The 23610-nt window shown below is 40.9% G+C and overlaps 1 long non-coding RNA gene across 2 annotated transcripts; it reads right to left on the bottom strand.

The window, feature by feature from the left end:
- Positions 1-5038: 5038 nt before the first annotated feature.
- On the bottom strand, positions 5039-9309 carry LOC121847188. 2 transcript variants are annotated; one of them, XR_006084136.1, is made up of 4 exons: positions 8885-9309; positions 6835-8524; positions 6044-6721; positions 5039-5821 (listed from the first exon to the last, which is right to left on the bottom strand). It is a non-coding gene; the product is annotated as an uncharacterized LOC121847188 (long non-coding RNA). The 2 variants fall into 2 exon arrangements; XR_006084135.1 differs by having other exon boundaries at positions 5039-6721.
- Between the last annotated feature and the right edge of the window lie 14301 nt (positions 9310-23610).

Consider the following 23610-nt stretch of genomic DNA (forward strand, 5'->3'; position numbering starts at 1 on the left):
GTCTGCTGTGGGAGGTGGGGTACAATCCATATTAACCTATGAATTGAAAATAAAACTTACCTGTCCTGTCTTCTGTTTTGGGGTTGTGTGCCTGAGAACATTAAATCCTGTGTTGGATGGAGTTATAAGGGGTTCACACTAAACTGTGACATGCCGACTTGTGGAACCCATTCAAAACATCCAAAAGTATGGAGAAAGCATTAGGTAAAGTAGAATCAGTGAAGATCACGAGAAGTAGGCTTGTTCTGGTTTCTGCGGATCAGAAAAAATTTTTGGATATCAATTGAGCTGATGGATATTATGTATCATGCTTTGCACTATGGCGCGGGGCACCTCTCAATGGAGAAATGTCTGGAGTCTCGGATAATGCTGACATTACTCTATTAATGAACATTCCAGGAGTGGTTGATGCGCGTAGGATGAATCGTAAGGTTAATAGCAGGAAGGAGAAGTGTTGTCTGTTCTAGTGTTTTTTTGTTATGTGGAGTCTTGCCCTACTCTAGTGCAGCTGTGATATGTGTACTATTCTGTCAGAGCTTTTGTAAACCAACTTTACAATGTTCTTGCTGTAAAATATTTGGACATGTAAGAAGTGTCTGCAGACGAGAGAAGCTGAAATGTGGAAAAGATCACTATGAAGGAGATTTCACATTTTTAGTAGAAGAGAATAGCCATGGAGCAAAATATTGTAACTGTGTTGGAGAGCACGAAGTGCAATCCTTGGAGAGCCCTATAAGGGTGAGAGGTTGCCAAAATCAAGGCAGGAGAGTCTCTCCTATGTGGAGGCTGTCAAAAGGGTAGAAAGATTGAGTGTCTCTGAAGGTCCGGTGGTAGTGAAAACCCGTAGGCCTACACTGCAGCCTGAGTATCACCAGCTCCCTATGCAACTGGGTCCTGGACTTCCTGGCGTGTTGTCCCCAGTTGGTGAAGGTAGGCAATCTTAAAGGTAGGTGAAGGTAGGCCTCACAAGGGTGCATCCTCAGTCCCCTCCTGGAATTACCGTATACCCACAACTGCGTGGCCAAGTTCGCTATAGACATGACAGCAGTAGGCCTAATTACCAACAACGATGAGATGGCCTACAGAGAGGAGGAATGCACTCTGATGGCGTGGTGCCAGGTAAACGGCATGACAGTGACACAACCTCAGGAGGCTGAAGAAATTTGGTCTGTCCCCGAGGGCCCTCGGTGTTCTACAGGAGCACCATCGAAAGCATACTGTTGGGCTGCATCACAACGGCAACTCCACCACCACTGACTGCAAGGTTTTACAGAGGGCAGTATGCTCAACCAAATGCATCATTAGGTGCACACTGCCTGTCCTCCTGGACACCTACAACACCAGGTGTCCTAGAAAATAAATAAGGTGTTTGCCATACTCCTAACTACCGGTACCCAAAACTATCACAAGGGTATTGTGATTACAAGGGTAATCACAACAGCAATACCATTACCCTAAACAAATCTTGGTTCAGTCACCAGTTTAAGTTGAGAGTAGGGGTATCCATGGTATTTTCCAATTATGTCCCTATTTTACAAGTCTAAAAAAAAGAGAACCTTACATAATGTTGCCAAACAAAGACTCAACAAACTTACCTGAGACTCCCTGTCTCTGCCAGTCTGTCCCTGCCTATCTGTCCCCAGCTCTGCTGTCTGTGTGCCATCTGTTGTCTGATCTGCCAAATGACATCATTATGCAACATTTCCATTAGCATTTCACTTCTTCTTATTAACATTTTATCAACTAGTCTTTGCGATATTAGGCTACTACTATGGTTCTTACTTTGCGTTTTGGTGTACTGAAAAATGCTCTGATGACCGTCTTCTTCTTCAATTTTTCTACCTGGCTGGCGACACACACACACACACACACACACACACACATATATATATATATATACATACAGTATGCAGGTTATTTACAGTAGGATATGGGTTTCTATCATCTAGTAACATTCCATAATGGGCTTCGATCTGCAAGCTAGTCAGCTAGCAAATGTTTGACTGGATTAACCTCATGTTAGCTACGTGCTTCAAGTGCCTTTCAGACGGTAGACACGAACACCCTGCCAGTTAAAGAATGCAACATTGCATTGCTAGCTTCTCTCATTGATTTGAATTGATACTATGGAACGCCGTTTGGGTCTTAAAGGCACGTGGTCAAAACGCGATCTTTTTAATGCTGCGTGTGTAAAGTAAACAGGCGCAGGCGTTAAATTAACGCCCACACACGTCAAATAAGCGCGTCCAAATGTGCTTGCAGGCTTTTCAACATGTGCAAAATAAACGTCTGTAAGCGGTCCCGCACACGTCAAGTTAACGCCAACAGCTGCTAAATATGCACCTGCACACGCTAATTTAACGAGTTCCTTTAATATGCTAATTTTACTAGCCAATTTCCCTAGCTCCTCATTTCAACCAGATTTCACAGTTTGAAGGAACTTGCTTTTCCACAGCAAGCAGAGTTTGAACCTTTACAAGGTAACGGTTTTGTCTTTGAAATTTGTTGTTACTGAATCGTAAAGTTTATCAGCTAGTTTACATTGGAAGGATCTGTTTCTCATCACTGGCAATACAATTCAGCTAACATTAATCTCGCACCAGGATCAGCAGTGCTTAGCATAAACTAAGTCATATTTTGCTAGCTAATTTAGCTAACCGTAGCTTCGAACGGTCATACTACTAGCAGCAGTGAATGGCACCGTCATGTGTTTTATTAAAAGCCCTGCTGAAAAAAACATGTAAACTATAACAGCCACGGAAACACATTGGACTGTGTTAATACTATCAAGGTAAATTAATTTACATACTAGCAAGATTGTTGCTTGCATGCAGGGCCAGGCATACATAGACTAGACAACGGACAATCCTGGTAGTTCTCGATTTTTGGACTATTGTCTTTATTTTGCTTGTTTTTGAGGTACGTTTTTAGCCCAACGCCTTGTATTTAAGCAAAACAACTTAATAAGCTTCCCCCCTACTTTTTCGGAAATTCTGTTAAAAATCGCGCAACATTTTGGCGTCCTGCTACTCAGGCCAGGAATATAGTATATGCATATGATTAGTATGTGTGGATAGAAAACACTCAGACGTTTCCAAAACTGTTTAAATCACGGCTGTGACTATAACAGAACGTCTGTTTCATCGAAAAGCGCAGGAAAATCTGATCACTGGAGATGGGAAAAAATATCCATGCGCCACTCCCATGAATTGTTAAAGGTGAACCGTAATATATGAGGCCAAGCTTGCAGTACCTACAGCTTCCACAGGGTGTATAGAGTCTCCTCATTTGAATCTGAATTGATTCTTGGTAGATCCGACCAAAGGGAACCGATTCTCTCCGACCACCGACCCGAGGCATTGTCTCTGTGTTTTTCCGGACATTTTTCCACACGGCAGGCTATCGAATTTACATCGCCTCCTGATGATTTTTATAGCTTATTAACGTGTAGTTATACCTAAAGTTGCATTAGAAAGGTATTTCGAAGTGTTTTGTGAAAGTTTATCGTCGAATTTTTAACTTTTAAAAAATGACGTTACGTTATGAAACGCTCTTTTTTCCGTTTTCCACACAGTCTTCATAGATCGATATCTAGGCTATATATGGACCGATTTAATCCAAAAAAAGACCCAGTATTGATTATGGGACATCAAGGTGTGCAAAGAAAGAAGATGGTCAAAGGTAATTAATGTTTTATATTTTATTGTGCGGTTTGTGTAGCGCCGACTATGCTAATTCTTTTGTTTACATCCCCTACGGGTCTTTTGGGGTGTTGCATGCTATCAGATAATAGCTTCTCATGCTTTCGCCGAAAAGCATTTTAAAAATCTGACACGGTGGCTAGATTCACAATGACTGTAGCTTTATTTTAATACCAAACATGTGTATTTTAATGAACGTTTGCGTTTTAACTAATACTATTAGCATGTAGCGTCGCGCATGTGCATTTCTAGAGCTCTAGGTGGGACGTCTGCGTCTCAAGTAAGCTCAAGAGGTTTTAAGGTAGGCAACATCAGCCTGACTGGCTTTCATTTAAATGCTAGCGTTAGTTGCGCTAGCTTGCGATTGCATGAAGACACAGAAAAGCTCACACAAAGCAAATTTGGCTAGTGACAACCTTAAACCTTTTTAACATCGAACGTTACATGTCAGCTTTCGAACAAAGTAGACTTTACTGTGCACGTTCCCTTTTCAAATATATTCCATCAAAGCTTATTAAGGGTAAAATAACTTCAGGCATATATACCCAGAACTGCTTTATTTCCACAGTTGTCTCTTGCAGAAGGGAACCATGAAGAGATTGGAGTGGGCAAGGGGGAGGCTGATAAAGCACCGGAGAAGACCTGATTCATCAAGTATCAATTCATTTAGGTGATTCTCACCTGGTTGGTATGCATGCACAAGACAAGGTATACAACATTAAGCCCAATCAAATATGCAATGTTATTAAAACATGTATCCCAATTTACAGTCAAGCAACGTTTGTCAGTTGTGTTAATGTTATGAACAACAATCAATGGTTCTTGGAGTCAATGAATCAATTGAAAGTGACTACAATTACACATTTTAAAACTGCCAGTAAAGATGAAAGTAATCTGCTCTTATGGTTCTGGTTACATTTTTTCCAATCTGACACTTAATGTTTGACGTCAGGCAAAATGTCTTCAGCCACCATAGGAAGGAGAGCCGCTTCTTACCGTGTCCACTGCAGCCCAGTCGATAACGATAAAAAAAACTGGAACAATAGATTGTGCTACACTATGTACAACTCCAGTTTGCCTATTGTCCCAACAAATGACAATGGGGATAGGACAAGTCTCAGCATAAGCAAAACAAAGTAGATGGTGATACTTGACCATTCTCCCATCTACTGTACATGAAGATGATCAGCAGCTTCAAGTTCCTGGGCACCCTGATATCCTTTTCTGCCCTCAGTTACTTCACTCAGTGTCACGATCGTTGTAATAACATTCGGACCAAAACGCAGCGTGATATGGGTTCCACATGTTTATTGAATGAAACGCACAAAAAACAACGAATGAAATGCGAAGTAAATGAATTAATTAAATTACTTACAAGCCCTTAACCAGCAATGCAGTGTCAAGAAAAGTAAATAATTAAAGACCATCAGTAAAATAGTGAGCCTATATACAGGGGATACCGGTACAGAATGTGCAGGGGCACTGGTTAGTCAAGTTAATATATACATGTAGGTAGATGTCACGATAGTGTGTAGAGACGAACCAAGGCGCAGCGGAGGTTGAGTTCCACATCTTTATTTCTAAGTGAAACTTAAGCAAAACAATAAAGAAACGGGACTAAGTGATGCACAAAATAATATCCCACAAACACAGGTAGGAAAAACAACTACTTAAATATGATCCCCAATTAGAGACAACAATTACCAGCTGCCTCTAATTGGGAATCATACAAATCACCACCATGGAAAATAAACTAGAACACCACAGAAATAAATGAACTAGATCATCCCCAGTCACACCCTGACCTACTTCACCATAGAGAAACAATGTCTCTTTATGGTCAGGGCGCAACAGTAGAGATATTGTAGTGACTATGCATAGATAGAGTATCAGCAAATAGTCTGGGTAGCCATTTGATTAGATGTTCAGTAGTCTTATGGCTTGGGGGTAGAATCTGTTTAGAAGCCTCTTGGACCTAGACTTGGTGCTCTAGGTACAGCTTGCCGTGCGGTTGCAGAGAACTGTAGCTGTGGCTCCACTGGCAATCCCACCCTAGGAATGCTGAAGCCCCCGAAGTGAAAATGAAAACCTTCTCCATGGTTAAAGGGTATGTGTTCCCCCTGAAAAAAAGGAAAGTGGGGGACATTAAAGTCCATAAGTAACTTGTTTAACACAATACTCTTAAGTGAAAGTAGTTTGGGATTTAATTGATTACATTCTTAGGGGGCCCATGGAAGTATAAGGCTGGAGGAATAATGCTGTCCCACAGTTGTGAGAGTGATTAGGTGATGTTTTACTGATGTGGGCCGTGTTACTTCAATGATCATGGTTTTGCATCTAACCTTCCACCTCCAGAAGTCAGTCCCTCCAGAAACATATGACTCTTCTCTCTTTATTGCTCTTTGATTGGTACCAGGTGGGGAGCGCTCTGCTTTGAAAAGAGAAGCTATGTCTTTGGCCAAAAGAGGTTTCTCAGCGTAGATAACCTCTGAAGAGGCTTGAGTGTCTATTCATGTAAGGCATGAGACAAACACTCCAGACCCTCTTTGAATCTATAAAGTAAAAATACATCTGAATTTGCCCTGAAGAATTTAAACTTGAGTAGTGTTTCCATATCTAAGGGATCTCAAGAGCATCCCGTATCCTGCTTTCTAAGTAGAACTTTGTGGCTGACTCCACCAGAGCATCCCTCTCCAATGTACGAATGTATCACACTGGACCCAACATGACCACTTCCTGTGCCTCGTCAAAAGTTTGTGCTAACTGGATCTTAGTTCAATAAACAGTGTTTTGGGACAAATTAGCAAAACAATAAACTGACTATCACTGCTCTTAAAGATTGACTGCCAACTTATGTGCAAATTAACAGTAACACAACATCCACAGTATAAAGTACTTACCTTCTCCAACTTCTCTCTGAAGTCATATTCCGCAATTTCTTTCAGTTCTGGCACAGGAGGTTGTAGGTCACACTTGTCTGTATAGCCTCTGAAAAAATGTGGCTCTACACCCCCATGTTGCTGTCACACAGAAGACAAACAGTAAATAAGGGACACATTACATACAAAAATCAAATGTTTTACTCAAGGCATATATTGCCATAAACAAATGTGCCTTTGTTGGTGTAACTCACCTTGAGTTGCAAGAAAGGCCTTTTTTGTCAATCAGGTCCCTCAAATATTGCAGAGGAATGGATGGCACTCATTAGCAGCCAGAGAATTTCTCTTGAGGAACCACCCTCATCAGCTACCCCTTTTCCATCAGCATCCCTAAACCATGTCTATTTTTGCCTCCGGATTAAAGTGGGCTCTCTTAAAGCCTCTCATTGCACAATCATAAACGTTGTCCCTCATGTTAATTTGGTTGGCATCTCATTAACTTAAGTGTTTGGAGGTCAACACTAAAAGAGACATTCAGAATAACAAAGCTCAGATACTTCCCACAATTCATCTGTAATAACAAGACATTTAATTATTTACAGGGATGACTTACTCATTGTCATCACCAACATCAACAGAAGAGTGTGGTGGACGATAAGCTTCAGGGAATGGTGGAGGGGAGGCCACAGGAAGTGGTATAGGTGGAGGGGGGCCATAAGAAGCGGTGTCACAGGAATAGGTGCTGCCACAAGTATAGCCTCATTTGTAGAAATAGTCAGTAAAAGGTCATTTAAAGGCTTATACATTTCAAAAACATAGAGAAAGCAATAAAGCTGTCAAACATAATTGTGATTGCGTTCTGAAAATGATTTACAGAAAAAAAATGTAGCTGCATGCATCCCTCACTATAGAATGTAATCAATGTGTAGGTCAAGACGTCATTTTAAGGATGCATGTAGCTCTATTTTTTTTTTTTTAAATATTTTCAATATGTATTACATTCAACATGCAGACAGTGTTGTTTTCTCCTCCATGGTCCGTCCTAACTCTGGAGGGAACGCCATATCTGGAGACAGCATTCATGAAGCAATGCATTACAGTACTGCTGCGATTGTTGCTGGAAGCACGAAGAAACACAAGGCAGCTGTACCGATCAATGCCACCATGTATAACTATCCTCCACCTAAATCAGAAAACACAGCACTGGTTGATACAAAAGCTGAACACATGAAATATACAAACATCACCATCCTCCTTTACCACTTAGATGCTGCATCAGGTTCCTGCAGTATATAACAAAGCAGCAGACCCGATATTAAATTAACATCCAAAATGTGGAACAATGTTAATGAATCAAGTTAATTGAGTGAAGAGGACAGACTCTCCTGTTGTTCACACTTAGGCACAAATACTTTGTTCCAACCGTTTTTTGCCTCAGTATGTCCTCAATATAGGCATGTTTGTTAATTTCATGATGCAGATATTCTATCGATCACAGAAGTAGCCGAAACACAATAAAACAATTATTATCCACATGATTGATATATTGGGCCACTGCTTGCTAAACTGAACTGTTAGTTGTTGATGAACAATTTGAGATGTTATAATGTACAACTTCTCACCAGTGATATAGATAATTGTGTCGATCACAAAGATACATCTACCTTATCAGTTTGAGGTTTCCATCAAGGTGCCATAACGAGTTTTGTCCAGCAACACGTTATGACCTTCTATGTAGCCTCTGCGACATGGCTCTGAGGGCAGCCGCCCTCAGGTTAACACGACTTATGCTGTCCCTCACATTGGATTCCCAATGCCCCTAATTGTGCTCGAACAGCTTCCGGTCCAAGTTTGTCGTTCCCAGCCACCAAGTCCTTAATCTTTTCATCCAGAGCCAAGTCTGACATGTCAGAATATAACGGTGCATTTGACAGATTGAAGTGTCTGGGGAAAAAAGTGTAACAATGGACAAGGATGAGGTAATGTACATCATCATAGTCATTTTAAAGTCCTGCCTTGATTGTAGTCATTCTAAAATGGTTTGATTGGTAAGAAACTGGAAACCATGCATCTAAAGTCTGTAGTTTATAGCATTATGCCCAAGAACAATTGACCTTAGACAATATTTGAGTGTTGATCAGGACACATGTAGAATATCTGCCATCTGAGACGCACTGAAAGCAATATTGGATTTTTAACCAAGACATAAATTGAAATGTTGACCAAGAACAAATACAATGGGCAGCAGGAGAAGGAAGAGTGAAAAACAGTAAACCCAACCAAACCCACTACAATGCTGCTTACCTTGTTGTGCATGCCAGCCAGATGAACGAATCTCCTGAATGAACTGAGATACTTGATCAATTAGATCATCTGCTGAAGAAACATTTATCAGCCTCCCCCTAGCCCAGTCAAGGCACCTCTGCATGGTTTCCATTCTGCAAGACGACAGTTTTGTGAAAATAGAGACCATAGGACTGCGATTCCTGTTAAAACAGTGCCATAGTACTAACGTTAACGTTCCTGGTTCTGAAGTTGTTCATTTCTGCATCATAGGCTTAGATGAAATATTAACATTTCAAAGGGTATTCAAAAATCATATCTGTGCTGTTGGAAAGCTGGTATGTTGTAGATATTAGCAACGTTTTTACAGGGTTGTCTTAGGTCAAATGAGCTTTATGGGAGTTTTGTAAATGTTTTCATGCTAATCGCGAGCTAGCGCAGCTAAGGCTAGGTGGCATTGCAATTATAGTTATCCAGCCTAAAAATATCTGAAAATACAAAAATGCCTAAAAATACAAAAACATGTTTCACGTCAGTACTCCTTGACAAAATCACCTTTATGTAGCTAGCAGGGCTGTAAAAATGTTACAAGACTGCACCGTTCACTGCAGCGAAGGCCGGGGTGTGCGGATCGACTTTATGATGAATAATAGTATTTAAAAATAATCAACCTTGTTAACGTGGACTCAATGACATCAAGTCCAGGATTATCGAGTGTCATTTAGGGTCTGTTTGCAGCAGGTAAGGAAGTTTCTTCTCACCATCTTCAATTGTTGCATCAAAATGACTGTACACTGATTATTGAAACCTGGTTGAAAGGAGGAGCTAGGGAAATTGGCTAGTAAAATGTGCATATTAAGGAACTCGTTAAGTTAACGTGTGTAGGTGTATATTTAGCAGCTGTAGGCGTTGACTTGTGCAGGAACGCTTGCAGACGTTTATTTAGCACATGTTGAACCGCTTGCAAGCACATTTGCAAGTGCTTATTTGACGAGTGTAGGCGTTAATTTAGCGGACGAAGATGTTAATTTAATGCGTGCACGTGTTAATTTAGCGCCTGCACCTGTTTACTTTACACACGTAGCATTAAAAAGATTGCGTTTTGACCACGTGCTTTAAGACCCAAACGGCGTTCCATATCAAACAGCAGCAAACATGGGTTGATGTTCAAATCAAATCAGTCACATACACATGGTTAGCAGATGTTAATTTGAGTGTAGCGAAATGCTTGTGCTTATTTTTTTATTTAACCTTTATTTAGTCAGGAAGGGCTCATTGAGATTAAAATCTATTTTTCAAGAGCGCCCTGGCCAAGATAGGCAGCACCAAGTCATTACAAAAAAATTAGACAGACAACATGAAAAACTACAAGTAATCCAGTAAAAACCACTGAATTCACAAGAGTATAAAACAGCAAATTAAAAACATTGACAGGTCAGGGAATCAGCCTCAAAATCCTTCATCAGTGATTTAAAAACACTAATCGGGACAGGTTCTTCCAGTTTAAAAAGTATTTTGTAAGGTGTTCCAAGACGATGGCGCAGAGTACATAAAAGCCCTTATACCAAATTCAGTTCGGACATTTGGAACAGTTAGCAGGATAAAGTCCAGCGAACGAAGAGAGTACCCACCACATTTCTGAACAATAAAAAAAAAAGCACAAATAAAAAAGGTAATAAACCCAAATTGGCTTTGTAAATAAAAGTATACCAGTGACTGAGCCTATGAGTGACTAGAGAAGGCCAGCCAACCCTGGTATACAAAGTGCAGTGGTGTGTAAGGGTTTTGCAGTTTAAAATAAATCTCAAAGTGCCATGGTAAAGAGTGTCAATTGATCTGAAACACTGAGAGGAAGCACTCATATATAACATATCCCCATAGTCTAGTAAAGGCATAAATGTAGCTGATACTAGCCTCCTTCTGACTTCAAAAGAAAAACAGGCCTTATTCCTAAAATAAAATCCCAATTTCAGCTTCAATTTTTTTGTAAGTTGTTGAATATGCAATTTAAAAGCGAGGCCATCATCAATTAAAATTCCAAGATATTTATATGAGGTTACAACCTCAATCTCCTTGCCCTGACAGGTAGTAATAGGGGAAAGGTTCAGAGGTCTATTTCTTGCATTAGAAAACACCAGTTAGTTTAGTTCTCTCAGTATTGAGAATAAGCTTCAATTGACACAAGGTATGTTGAACAGTATAAAAAGCAGTTTGCATGTTCTGGAAAGCTTTTGTAAGAGATGAGGCACAACAGTAAATAACAGTATCATCAGCATAAAAATGAAGTTGTGCATTTTGGACATTGTCTAAATCATTTATATAAATAGTGAATAAGAGAGGACCAAGTACAGAGCCTTGGGGCACACCATTCAAGACAGACAATTTAACAGACACAAGCCCATCAAATTGAGTGCACTGAGTTCTATCAGACAGATAGTTAGCAAACCATGCAACTGCATGCTCCGAAAGACCTACACTCAACAATCTCTGCCTTAGTATAGCATGATCAACTGTATCAAAAGCCTTAGAGAGATCAATAAAAAGTGAGAGACAGTGCTGTTTTGTGTCAATGGCTTCAGTGATATAATTTAAAACCTTCATGGCTGCTGTAATTGTGCTATGCTTCTTCCTGAAGCCCAATTGGTACATTGATAAAATAGAGTTAGTAAATAAAAAAACTATTTTTTAAATAAAATAGTTATTTTTTATTAAGTATTTTCCCCAGGGGTTGGCAGCTTTGAGATTGGCCTATAATTATTTAAAAGAGTTGGATCTCCCCCTTTTAAAAGTGGTAGGACAAATGCTGATTTCCAGATCTTTGGAATTTCATTACATTCCAGGGTTAGATTGAACAGAGATGTAAGTGGTTCAGCTATGAAATCAGATGCCAGATTTAAAAAGCAGGGATCCAAAAGATCAGGACCTGCAGGCTTTCTCTGATCTAAGGATTTCAAGGCTTTATGTACCACCTGCACTGAGAATGGCAAAAAGCTAAATGTTTGACCAGCTCTCACTTGTTCATCCACACAGGGTTGTACAGAGACAGAGGACACTGAATCAAACAGCCTACCAGATGATACAAAGTGCTCATTGACGCAATTCAGCATTTCAGTTGTCATATATAGCAACAGAGTCCTTCAAAACACATGACGGTAATTCATTAACATTACTGTTACCAGAAATAGACTTAATAGCCTTCAAAACTTTCTAGGGTCATTCAGGTTCAGTGGTAAGACATAAAATATTCAGACTTGGCCTTCCTGAGAAGAAAAGAACACTTGTTTCGTAACTGCCTAAACATAAGCCAATCAGCATCAGAACATGATTTCCTTGCTTTAGCCCAGGCTAGATTACGGTCGTGAATAATACAAGACAGCTCAGAAGAAAACCATGGATTATCCCGCTCTTTAACCCTGAACCTGCAGAATGGGGCATGTTTGTTTACTATTTGGGAAAAACCATCATGAAAGAATTTCCAGGCAGTTTCCACATCAGGGATAAGCTCAATCTTCCTCCAGTCAAAATAAAACAAATCATGAAAGAATGCCTGCTCATTAAAACACTTCAAATTTCTCTTACGGATAAAACGTGGGTTTGTCTTTGGAACCTTCGTATTTCTAACAGCAACAACAGCACAATGGTCACTTAAATCATTACAAAAAACACCAACCGCAGAATATTTATGTGGAACATTTGTCAATATCAAATCAATCAGGGTAGATTTATCTGGGCATTTAAGATTTGGGCGAGTGGGTAAGTTAATCAACTGGGTAAGATTCATAGAATTACAAAACATTTTTAAATCATCAGACACCGGCTTTAACCAACAGCAGTTGAGATCACCAATCAAGATCATTTCACTGTAAAGAAGTTTAGACATAAGGTGCGTCAAAGAAGAAAATGCATCACCAAGAGCAGAGGGGGGTCTATAACAGCCAATCACAGTTATAGAGAGGCCCTTTGAAACCTCAATATTCAAAGCAAGAAATTCCAACTGTTTACAAATAGTTTCAGACTTTGCCACACTTACATGGAATTTAGATGTTACATATATAGCCACACCCCCACCTTCAAATCAAATCAAATTTTATTTGTCACATACACATGGTTAGCAGATGTTAATGCGAGTGTAGCGAAATGCTTGTGCTTCTAGTTCCGACAATGCAGTAATAACGAGCAAGTAATCTAACTAACAATTCCAAAAAAAAAAAATAAATAAAAAAACTACTGTCATACACAGTGTAAGGGGATAAAGAATATGTACATAAGGATATATGAATGAGTGATGGTACAGAGCAGCATAGGCAAGATACAGTAGATGATATCGAGTACAGTATATACATATGAGATAAGTATGTAAACCAAGTGGCATAGTTAAAGTGGCTAGTGATACATGTATTACATAAGGATGCAGTCGATGATATAGAGTACAGTATCAACGTATGCATATGAGATGAACAATGTAGGGTAAGTAACATTATATAAGGTAGCATTGTTTAAAGTGGCTAGTGATATATTTACATCATTTCCCATCAATTCCCATGATTAAAGTGGCTGGAGTAGAGTCAGTGTCATTGACAGTGTGTTGGCAGTAGCCACTCAATGTTAGTGGTGGCTGTTTAACAGTCTGATGGCCTTGAGATAAAGCTGTTTTTCAGTCTCTCGGTCCCAGCTTTGATGCACCTGTACTGACCTCGCCTTCATGGCAGCGGGGTGAACAGGCAGTGGCTCGGGTGGTTGATGTCCTTGATGATCTTTATGGCCTTCCTGTAGCATCGGGTGGTGTAGGTGTCCTGGAGGGCAGGTAGTTTGCCCCCGGTGATGCGTTGTGCAGACCTCACTACCCTCTGGAGAGCCTTACGGTTGAGGGCGGTGCAGTTGCCATACCAGGCGGTGATACAGCCCGCCAGGATGCTCTCGATTGTGCATCTGTAAAAGTTTATGAGTGCTTTTGGTGACAAGTCGAATTTCTTCAGCCTCCTGAGGTTGAAGAGGCGCTGCTGCGCCTTCCTCACGATGCTGTCTGTGTGAGTGGACCAATTCAGTTTGTCTGTGATGTGTATGCCGAGGAACTTAAAACTTGCTACCCTCTCCACTACTGTTCCATCGATGTGGATGGGGGTGTTCCCTCTGCTGTTTCCTGAAGTCCACAATCATCTCCTTAGTTTTGTTGACGTTGAGTGTGAGGTTATTTTCCTGACACCACATTTTCCAGGGCCCTCACCTCCTCCCTGTAGGCCGTCTCGTCGTTGTTGGTAATCAAGCCTACCACTGTTGTGTCGTCCGCAAACTTGATGATTGAGTTGGAGCGTGAAATGTGGCCACGCAGTCGTGGGTGAACAGGGAGTACAGGAGAGGGCTCAGAACGCACCCTTGTGGGGCCCCAGTGTTGAGGATCAGCGGGGAGGAGATGTTGTTGCCTACCCTCACCACCTGGGGGCGGCCCGTCAGGAAGTCCAGTACCCAGTTGCACAGGGCGGGGTCGAGACCCAGGGTCTCGAGCTTGATGACGAGCTTGGAGGGTACTATGGTGTTGAATGCCGAGCTGTAGTCGATGAACAGCATTCTCACATAGGTATTCCTCTTGTCCAGATGGGTTAGGGCAGTGTGCAGTGTGGTTGAGATTGCATCGTCTGTGGACCTATTTGGGCGGTAAGCAAATTGACAAATTGACAAAACCTTTCTTAACCCAATCAGTGCGATAAACATTGTAACCACTTATACAAATATCCTTATCAAAAACAGACTTGCTGAGCCAGGTTTCAGAAAACACAATTACATCAGCATCAGTTGATTTAGCCCAAATCCTAACCCCATCCATTTTAGACAACAGTACATTTAAATGAAAAATACCAAAACCAGATCTTGATTTCAAATCAGAGGGGGTTTGGAGACATTGCATATCAGGGCCAGGGTTAGGTTGCACATTACCTGATATCAACAAAAGACGAATAACTATGCACATCTGTTTAATAACCTTGCACGGCTTCTCCTTTTTAAGAGACCTACTGCAAGCGAATTCTACAAGTGAGTTGCCAGACAATACAAAAGTCATTTAAAAACCATTAGACTTTGGTAGTGACACAAATTCATAGTATTCACATAATGCCACAAATACATCCGCACTTGGAGAAGTGAAAAAGAGCGAGTTCCTGCAGACAAAATGTCCAATGGACGGGAGAGCACATTGTCAAATGTAAAAAAATTATAGGCCAACGAAGGTAAAAGAGAGAGACAGCGTGTATGTATGAATCTGAATGTGAGTGTTTGCGCGTGTGAGTAGATTGGGTGTTGATTGTTGAGCTGCCACTGACAGCCAGGCGAAGAGCAAAAAGGAGCAGCTTGGACAAGACACTCCGCAGACGAAGGAGGAACTCAGGCCAGCCAGAGATAGGGTTACTTTGGTAAACTTCAAGTAATGAAGTGCCGAGTTGGAGGACCCGTGATCTTTACACCAGCAAAAATAAAATAGTTTGCACTACACATCAACGAAGTTACGCAACCATAGATAAATAGGTTATTAGTAGGTTCAAATGTACTAGTCACAGACAAACGACTTGACATGCTGCCATCTTGGATTTGAGATGCAATTAAGGTACAGTTGAAACCAGAATTCATCCGTGAAGAGCACACTTCTCTTCAAGTTCCGACAATGCAGTAATATCTAACAAATTCACAACTACCTTATACACACAAATGTAAGGGATGAATAAGAATATGTTCATAAATATATGGATGAGTGATGGCAGTGCGGCATAAGCCAGATGCAGTAGATGGTATAGAACAGTATATACATATGAGATTAGTAATGTAGGATATGTAAACATTATTAAAGTAGCGTTATTTAGTTATTTAAGGTGACTAGTGATACCTTTATTAAGTCAACCTATTAAAGTGGCCAGAGATTTGAGTCTGTATGTTGGCAGCAGCCTCTCTATGTTAGTGATGGCTGTCTAACAGTCTGGTGGCCTTACTTTAGGCCTTACTGTAGCTAGCTAGCAAACGTCACCTAACCCACTAGGTAACATAATGAGTGACCTGTAATTTAATGCAGCGAAAATGAGGACGTGACGGTTAAACCTCAATGGGATAAGTGGGACCGTCCCACCTGGCCAAAATCCAGGGGAAATGCAGAGCGCCAAATTCAAATAAATTACTATAAAAATCTAACCTTCATTAAATCACACATGCAATATAGCAAATTAAAGCTACACTTGTTGTGAATTCAGCCAACATGTCAGATTAAAAAAAAGCCTTTTCGGGCGAAAGCAAATGATGCTATTATCTGAGGATAGCACCTCCGTAAACAAAAGAGAGAAAGCATATTTCAACCCTGCAGGCATGGCACAAAACGCAGAAATAAAAATATAATTCATGCCTTACCTTTGACAAGCTTCTTTTGTTGGCATTCCAATATGTCCCATAAACATCACAAATGCTCCTTTTGTTTGAGTAATTCAGTCAATATATATCCAAAATGTCCATTTATTTGGCGCGTTTGATCCAGAAAAACACTGGTTCCAACTTGAGCAATGTGACTACAAAATATCTCAAAAGTTACCTGTAAACTTTGCCAAAACATTTCAAACTGCTTTTGTAATAATAAAATTAAAGACGGGATGATCTATGTTCAATACAGGAAGAAAACAAACTGAAGCTAGCTTTCTGGTCACGCAGAAAGCTAGCTATCTAACAGTACACTTCAAGATGGCTGTACTTCTTCATTACACAAAGGAATAACCTCAACCAATTTCTAAAGACTGTTGACATCCAGTGGAAGCGATAGGAACTGCAAGAAGGCCCCTTAGAAATCTGGATTCCCAATGAAAACCATTGAAACGAGAGTGACCTAAAAAAAAAAAAAAAATCTGAATGGTTTGTCCTCGGGGTTTCGCCTGCTAAATATGTTCGGTTATACTCACAGACATGATTCAAACCGTTTTATAAACTTCAGAGTGTTTTCTATCCAAATCTACTAATAATATGCACATCTTATCTTCTGGGGATGAGTAGCAGGCAGTTGAATTTGGGCATGCATTTCATCCGGACGTGAAAATACGGCCCCCTGTCACCAAGAAGTAAAAAATGTGTTTTCTCGTGTTGAGTGGTAGAAGTAAAGAACATATCCATTGTTTGAACTACTTACTGGATGTCAGCCACCAACGACAGACCCAAAGTCAGATTCCCACACATGCACAGTACCTGCATCATGTGCCACTGCTGAGTGCTGGGGGGTGAGAGGCAGTGGATCAAACCATTGTGAAGGAAAGGGCAAGGGGTCGCAATCTTTTGAAGCAAAAACGCGTTCTTAAGTGTCTACAGGACAAGTGCTTTCATTGCGTACTATTAATATTATTTAAATTAGTTATGTTTACAGTGATATATTGGGGGGACAAATCATATTTTTCCCATGATGGGGTGTCCTGTCCCCCTTGGGATTTCCGCCTATGGTCTATGCATGAGTTTATGCCGCGTTCACAACAACTGGGAACTCGGAACTGAGAAATCTCTGACTTCCATCTTCAGTGCATCCAAGACCACTTTGAACTCTGAAAAAAACAACCTCCGACTGAGAAAATTCGTTTTGAATGCTTATCCAACTCGGAATCCCAACTTGGGAACTCTGAGCTTTTCTAGATTTCTGACTTTCTGAATTGTTTTTTTTTCCGAGTTCACAGTTGTCTTGAAAGCACCATTAGCTAGCCAACTTCACAATGACTTCCTATAATACCGCGTTCAATGCTAGTCGGGAACTAGGAATCTCATTTCCAACTTGCTGATTCATTGAACGCTGCACATGTATAACTACAACCAGTTTTATCAAAGATTTTTACAACTAAGATAGACCACAGCCTGTTGTTTCTAACGGGAACAAATTAGTCATAGTGAGCAGAACAAGCAAGGAGGTGCGAGCTAGCGAGATCCTATTGGCGCGCGTTCTAGTAGGAAACGCCTCTTCGAGTGAGCGTGTGCAATAACACAATTCGCTTTGGCACTCCTTCTAAACAGTTGTAATTGTTTACAAAACGTTGTCCAAACTGTTCAGCACGGATTCTAGTTTTGGTGACAGAAAACTGTATTGAGATCAAATGTTTCATTGATGAGAAAATTTGCCGAATCTCGGCCAAAATCCATATAGTTCTATATTCTCCCACTGCCGGCCAATGGGCTTCATATTACTACTATATTTGGTAGTGAGTGGAAACGCCAAGCGGGTGCTTCACATTTATACGTCAGGTGAAATATCTGTCTCATTGTTCTATCTGTGGTCGTAGCATTTTTGACATATCCAAGTTTCCTAGTTCCGACTTGTAGTTGAACGCGGCTCAAGTGGGGTTCGGGGATTTCTATTGGAGAAGCAATCTCTGCCTATCTTAATACTGTACTGTCTTTGACGTCATTTGTATCAGTTTGGATATGCGGAAAGTTGGAACTTCGAGTTTCATTTGGTCAAGAGCGGTTGACTTGAAATTGACCCACAAAAGTAGCTAGCAAGATTCGATAAGAAGTAGACACATATGAAGAGCGGTCTGTGAGGACTGACAATAGTGGAAGCGAATGAAAACATGTAACGTTAGCTAGCTATATATGTCTTCTATCGAATTAATACAATTTACAGCGATAAGCTAGGTAACGTTAGCCTGCTGTTGCTAGCTTGAAGTGGAGAGGAGACGAACGCTTAGCACTATATATATATTTTAAAGTTATATTTTAGAAAAGTTAATATTACTCCACTGGAAAGTTTTGCTTATGAGGACTCCGATTCGGCGTCGCGTGGAGCAGTGAGGACCGAACCACCACAGGTAACGTGTTAATATTTAAGTGGCCGCATATTTTGAGGGAAAATCGACTTTCGGTCCGGTGTTCCAGCCATTCAAACATCAGTGGGTGTTAGTGGTGTGCCGATGACCAATGTAGAGTAGCACATTTCCATTTTTGAAAAGATGAAGTAAGTTAAGTGTAGCCTTGTGAACATTCATGCCACAGATACCACCTGAACTGATACTAGCATGCCATGACTAAAGAAAGGAGAGGGCGTGGTGTCAGTTTCGACAGTCTGATAAGATGCTGGCACGAAGTTCTTGGACGAAGTAATATCCTTATTTACTACAGCCATTAGCAGGGGCGCAACTTTGGTTTTAGAAGTGGGGGTCCTCCCTCAGAATTTGTTTGTGCATCTAAAGCTCATTTCCTGCGTTTCTACTAAGGCTGTCCCGAAAACAAAACAAAAAAATTGGTCCACCAAGAGTAGTGGAATTTCATTTTAAAACGTGTATTTTTCCATTTATAGACACACCCTGTGTGTTTAACAAAATCAAATGTCCATACTGAACTTGTCTGATTAAATAATGAAGACCCATACATGACTCGAGGGAGCCAGAGATAGCCTAACCAGAAGGGGGGAAAAAACTATTCCTGACCATCCTTCACCCGCTGCTGCCTGCCTTCACTCCTGAAGTTGCCGGTAATAGGCTATATCAGTGGTCGGAAACCTTTTTCCATTTGAAGTGCCAATTTATCTTGCCGTTTATACCAATCTGCGTGCCAGTTATGATTTTCATATGCACAATTTGTGGAACAGTTTAATTTAATTTATAATAGTCTTTGTATCTCAAAATCATTGGCTGGGGTTAATCTACATAGCCAAATATGTGATAACCTACATAAAGCCAACATACAAAAACATTGCAGCCTGCAGGTAGAAAATATCCTGATAAATAAATATCCTATAAATCACATTGGCTACACATGGCCTGTCTGCAATTATCTTGAAACGTTGTATCAACTGGGTCTCCCCAAAATTAGTGCTAGCGAACTTGAAACATTGTATAAAATATTCTGGGCCCTCAGTTTCCCATGCCAGTGAGCTCAGGACGGACACACCTGTATACTATTTGTGCAAAGGATAAGAAGTAATCAGGTATTTTATGACATTGCCACTGGATCAGAGCATTACATTTTTCCCTTTCAGTGGTTATCGAAAGGGAGAGACCTGGAAATGTTGTTCAAATACTTTGAGGAACTATTGTCTTTCTAAGTTGATTCTAAAAACAGGCTTTGTTTACTTGCTGTTTGAGGTGAAGAGACATTACTTTGAGAAGCTCCACAGCTCATTAGTGTTGGTGAGTTAAGACAATCAGAAATACTATAAGACAATCAGAAATACTATAAGACATCCTCAAATGGGCACATGTATAGGTCTACATTTGCATGCAGGCCATGCAGCCATGTCCTACGTCTATATGCATAATCAGATGCGCGTCCTTACTCAACATTGACAGGAGGGTTTCAAACAAAACACTATTAATAATTTGACAGCTCATACATGTAATGAAATAAACAAAAACATGTCCACTCCGATAATGAAAACGAACAGTAAATTACTAATAATAATATATTTAATGCATTAACAGAAATAACCATAACCAAACACACATTGCAGATTAGAAATAATGGGAATTCACTGTAAATGTAAGCTACTATTGTTGATGTACAGCATGTAATGGGTAATTGATTGACATAACTTCATTGTGTGCACTGTTTGCTATGAAACAATGAATACCCACAAAATTGCGTGAGACAGCGCATTCTGGAGAGACATGCCTCTGAGCCACAATCCTCATATTCTTGGACCGTGGCATCTCTGCAGCCTCCTCAATGGATTAATCCACTGAGACAGGCGCAAATAAAACGGGTGTCTTGTGTGCCATGAAAAAATAAAATATATATTTGACTGCTCAAATAAATAAATAAAACTAATTTTCAATACAGACCCCTTTGTCATACAGTAGGCTAGTCCCATATAAGGCCCCTAGACCTTATGAAAGTTGCACAGTATACCCTTAATCTTGTAATAAATCAAATCTAGTAATACATGTGACATTTCTGCCATGCATTTTCTTTTGCCGCTATAAATGCTAGCTTAAACAGTTTCTTCTGATAAGTCTCCAGTATCAACATTTCCAAGCAAACAAAAACAGGAAAAATAAAGAATCTTTAGACATGCTGAGCTAAAATAACATACTCTTTGCCAGAATTCAGCCAGCCAGCTCAAGATCATAACATATGCAAATACAGTGCATTCGGAAAGTATTCAGACCCCTTCCCTTTTCCACATTTTGTTATGTTACAGCCGTGTTCAAAAATTGATTAAATTAAACATTTCTTATCAATCTACACGCAATAATGACAAAGCGAAAACAGGCTTTCAGAATAAAAACAGAAATACCTTATTTACATAAGTATTCAGAGCCTTTTCTATGAGACTCGAAATTGAGCTCAGGTACATCCTTTTTCCATTGTTTCTACAACTTGATTGGAGTCCACCTTTGGTAAATTCTGTTGATTGGACATGATTTGGGAAGGCACACGCCTGTCTATTTAAGGTCCCACAGTTGACAGTGCATGTCAGAGCAAAAGCCAAGCCATGAGGTTGAAGGACTTGTCCATAGCTTCGAGACAGGATTGTGTCGAAGCACAGATCTGGGGAAGGGTGCCAACACATTTCTGCAGCATTGAAGGTTCCCAAGAACACAGTGGCCTCCATTTTTATATGGAAGAAGTTTGGAACCACCCAGACTCTTTCTAGAGCCCGCCGCCCGGCCAAGCTGAAGAATCAGGGGAGAAGGGCCTTAGTCAGGGAGTTGACCAAGAACCTGATGGTCACTCTGGCAGAGTTCCTCTGTGGAGATGGGAGAATCTTCCAGAAGAAGAACCATCTCTGCAGCACTCCATCAGGCCTTTATGGTAGAGTGGCCACTCCTCAGTAAAAGGCACATGACAGCCTGCTTGGAGTTTGCCAAAAGGCACCTAAAGGACTCTCAGACCATGAGAAACAAGTTTCCCTGGTCTGATGAAACCAAGATGTAACTTTTTGGCCTGAATGCCAAGTGTCACATCTGGAGGAAACCTGGCACCATCCCTACAGTGAAGCATGGTGGTGGCAGCATCATGCTGTGGGGATGTTTTTCAGCGACTGGGAGACTAATCAGGATTGAGGGAAAGGTGAACAGAGCAAAGTACAGAGATCCTTGTTGAGCGAATGTTATGACCTTCAGCACACAGCCCAGACAACACAGGAGTGGCTTCGGGACAAGTCTCTGAATATCCTTGACTGGCCCAGCCAGAGCCCGGACTTGAACCCGATCAAACACCTCTGGAAAGACCTGAAAATGGCTGTGCAGAAATGCTCCCCATCCAACCTGACAGCTTGAGCGGATCTGCAGAGAAGAATCTGAGAAACTCTCCAAATATAGGTGTGCCAAGCTTGTAGCGTCATACCCAAGAAGACTAAAAGGTTGTAATCGCTGCCCAATGTGCTTCAACAAAGTACTGAGTAAATGGTCTGAATACTTTTGTACATTTGACTCGTTTCAGGAAACTAGGCGTATGTCGCGGGTCACTACTTCACAGGAGAGGCATTTGAACGTTAACTTAAACATTTTTTAAAAAATCAATATGCATTTTTTGGGCAGAAATGCCTTCTGGAACATGTGAACTTTCATGTGCCTTAACCTGTTATGGTTGCATTCCTTTGTTCTCAATTTCCGCCTGAAGACATACCCTAATCTAACTGCCTGTAGCTCAGCCCCAGAGGCAAGGATATGCATATTCTTGGTATCATTTGAATTGAAACATTCTGAAGTTTGTGGAAATGTTAATTGAATGTAGGAGAATATAACACAGTAGATCTGGAGAAAGAAAGAGCATACGTTTTTTTATTGTTGTAGTATCATCTGGGGGCAGAGGTAGAGCGGGCAGCTTGGCACTGGAGGCTCCCAGTCGGAGTCACTATCACTGTGAAAGACAACAATATTTGTATTGTATGAGCCTTTTATCATCACATAAAATAAACATATGTATTGTATAGAGCAGAGGGAACAGTCACTAAGGTGAAGTGCTGTTCCATTCAACTCCAGCCATTGTTGTGGGCCTGCACTCGCCCCCAGCACCCAATGGCTATTTCATATGGAAATGAAGAGGAGTAGCAGGCGCAGTGGCCATGTGTGTTTGCTGTTCTACTCCATTCCATTTGAGTAAAAAATGGAAAATATAATCTGACATGGAATATATATATATGAAGAGGAGTAGCAGGCGCAGTGGCCATGTGTGTTTGCTGTTCTACTCCATTCCATTTGAGTAAAAAATGGAAAATATAATCTGACATGGAATATATATATATACTGCTCAAAAAAATAAAGGGAACTCTTAAACAACACAATGTAACTACAAGTCAATCACACTTCTGTGAAATCAAACTGTCCACTTAGGAAGCAACACTGATTGACAATAAATTGCACATGCTGTTGTGCAAATGGAATAGACAACAGGTGGAAATTATAGGCAATTAGCAAGACTTCTGCAGGTGGGGACCACAGACCACTTCTCAGTTCCTATGCTTCCTGGCTGATGTTTTGGTCACTTTTGAATGCTGGCGGTGCCTTCACTCTAGTGGTAGCATGAGACGGAGTCTACAACCCACACAAGTGGCTCAGGTAGTGCAGTTCATCCAGGATGGCACATCAATGTGAGCTGTGGCAAGAAGGTTTGCTGTCTGTCAGCGTAGTGTCCAGAGCATGGAGGTGCTACCAGGAGACAGGCCAGTACATCAGGAGACGTGGAGGAGGCCGTAGGAGGGCAACAACCCAGCAGCAGGACCGCTACCTCCGCCTTTGCAAGGAGGAGCACTGCCAGAGCCCTGCAAAATGACCTCCAGCAGGCCACACATGTGCATGTGTCTGCTCAAA

The sequence above is a fragment of the Oncorhynchus tshawytscha genome, linkage group LG09, assembly GCF_018296145.1.
Source record: "Oncorhynchus tshawytscha isolate Ot180627B linkage group LG09, Otsh_v2.0, whole genome shotgun sequence".
Classification (NCBI taxonomy): Eukaryota; Metazoa; Chordata; class Actinopteri; order Salmoniformes; family Salmonidae; genus Oncorhynchus; species Oncorhynchus tshawytscha.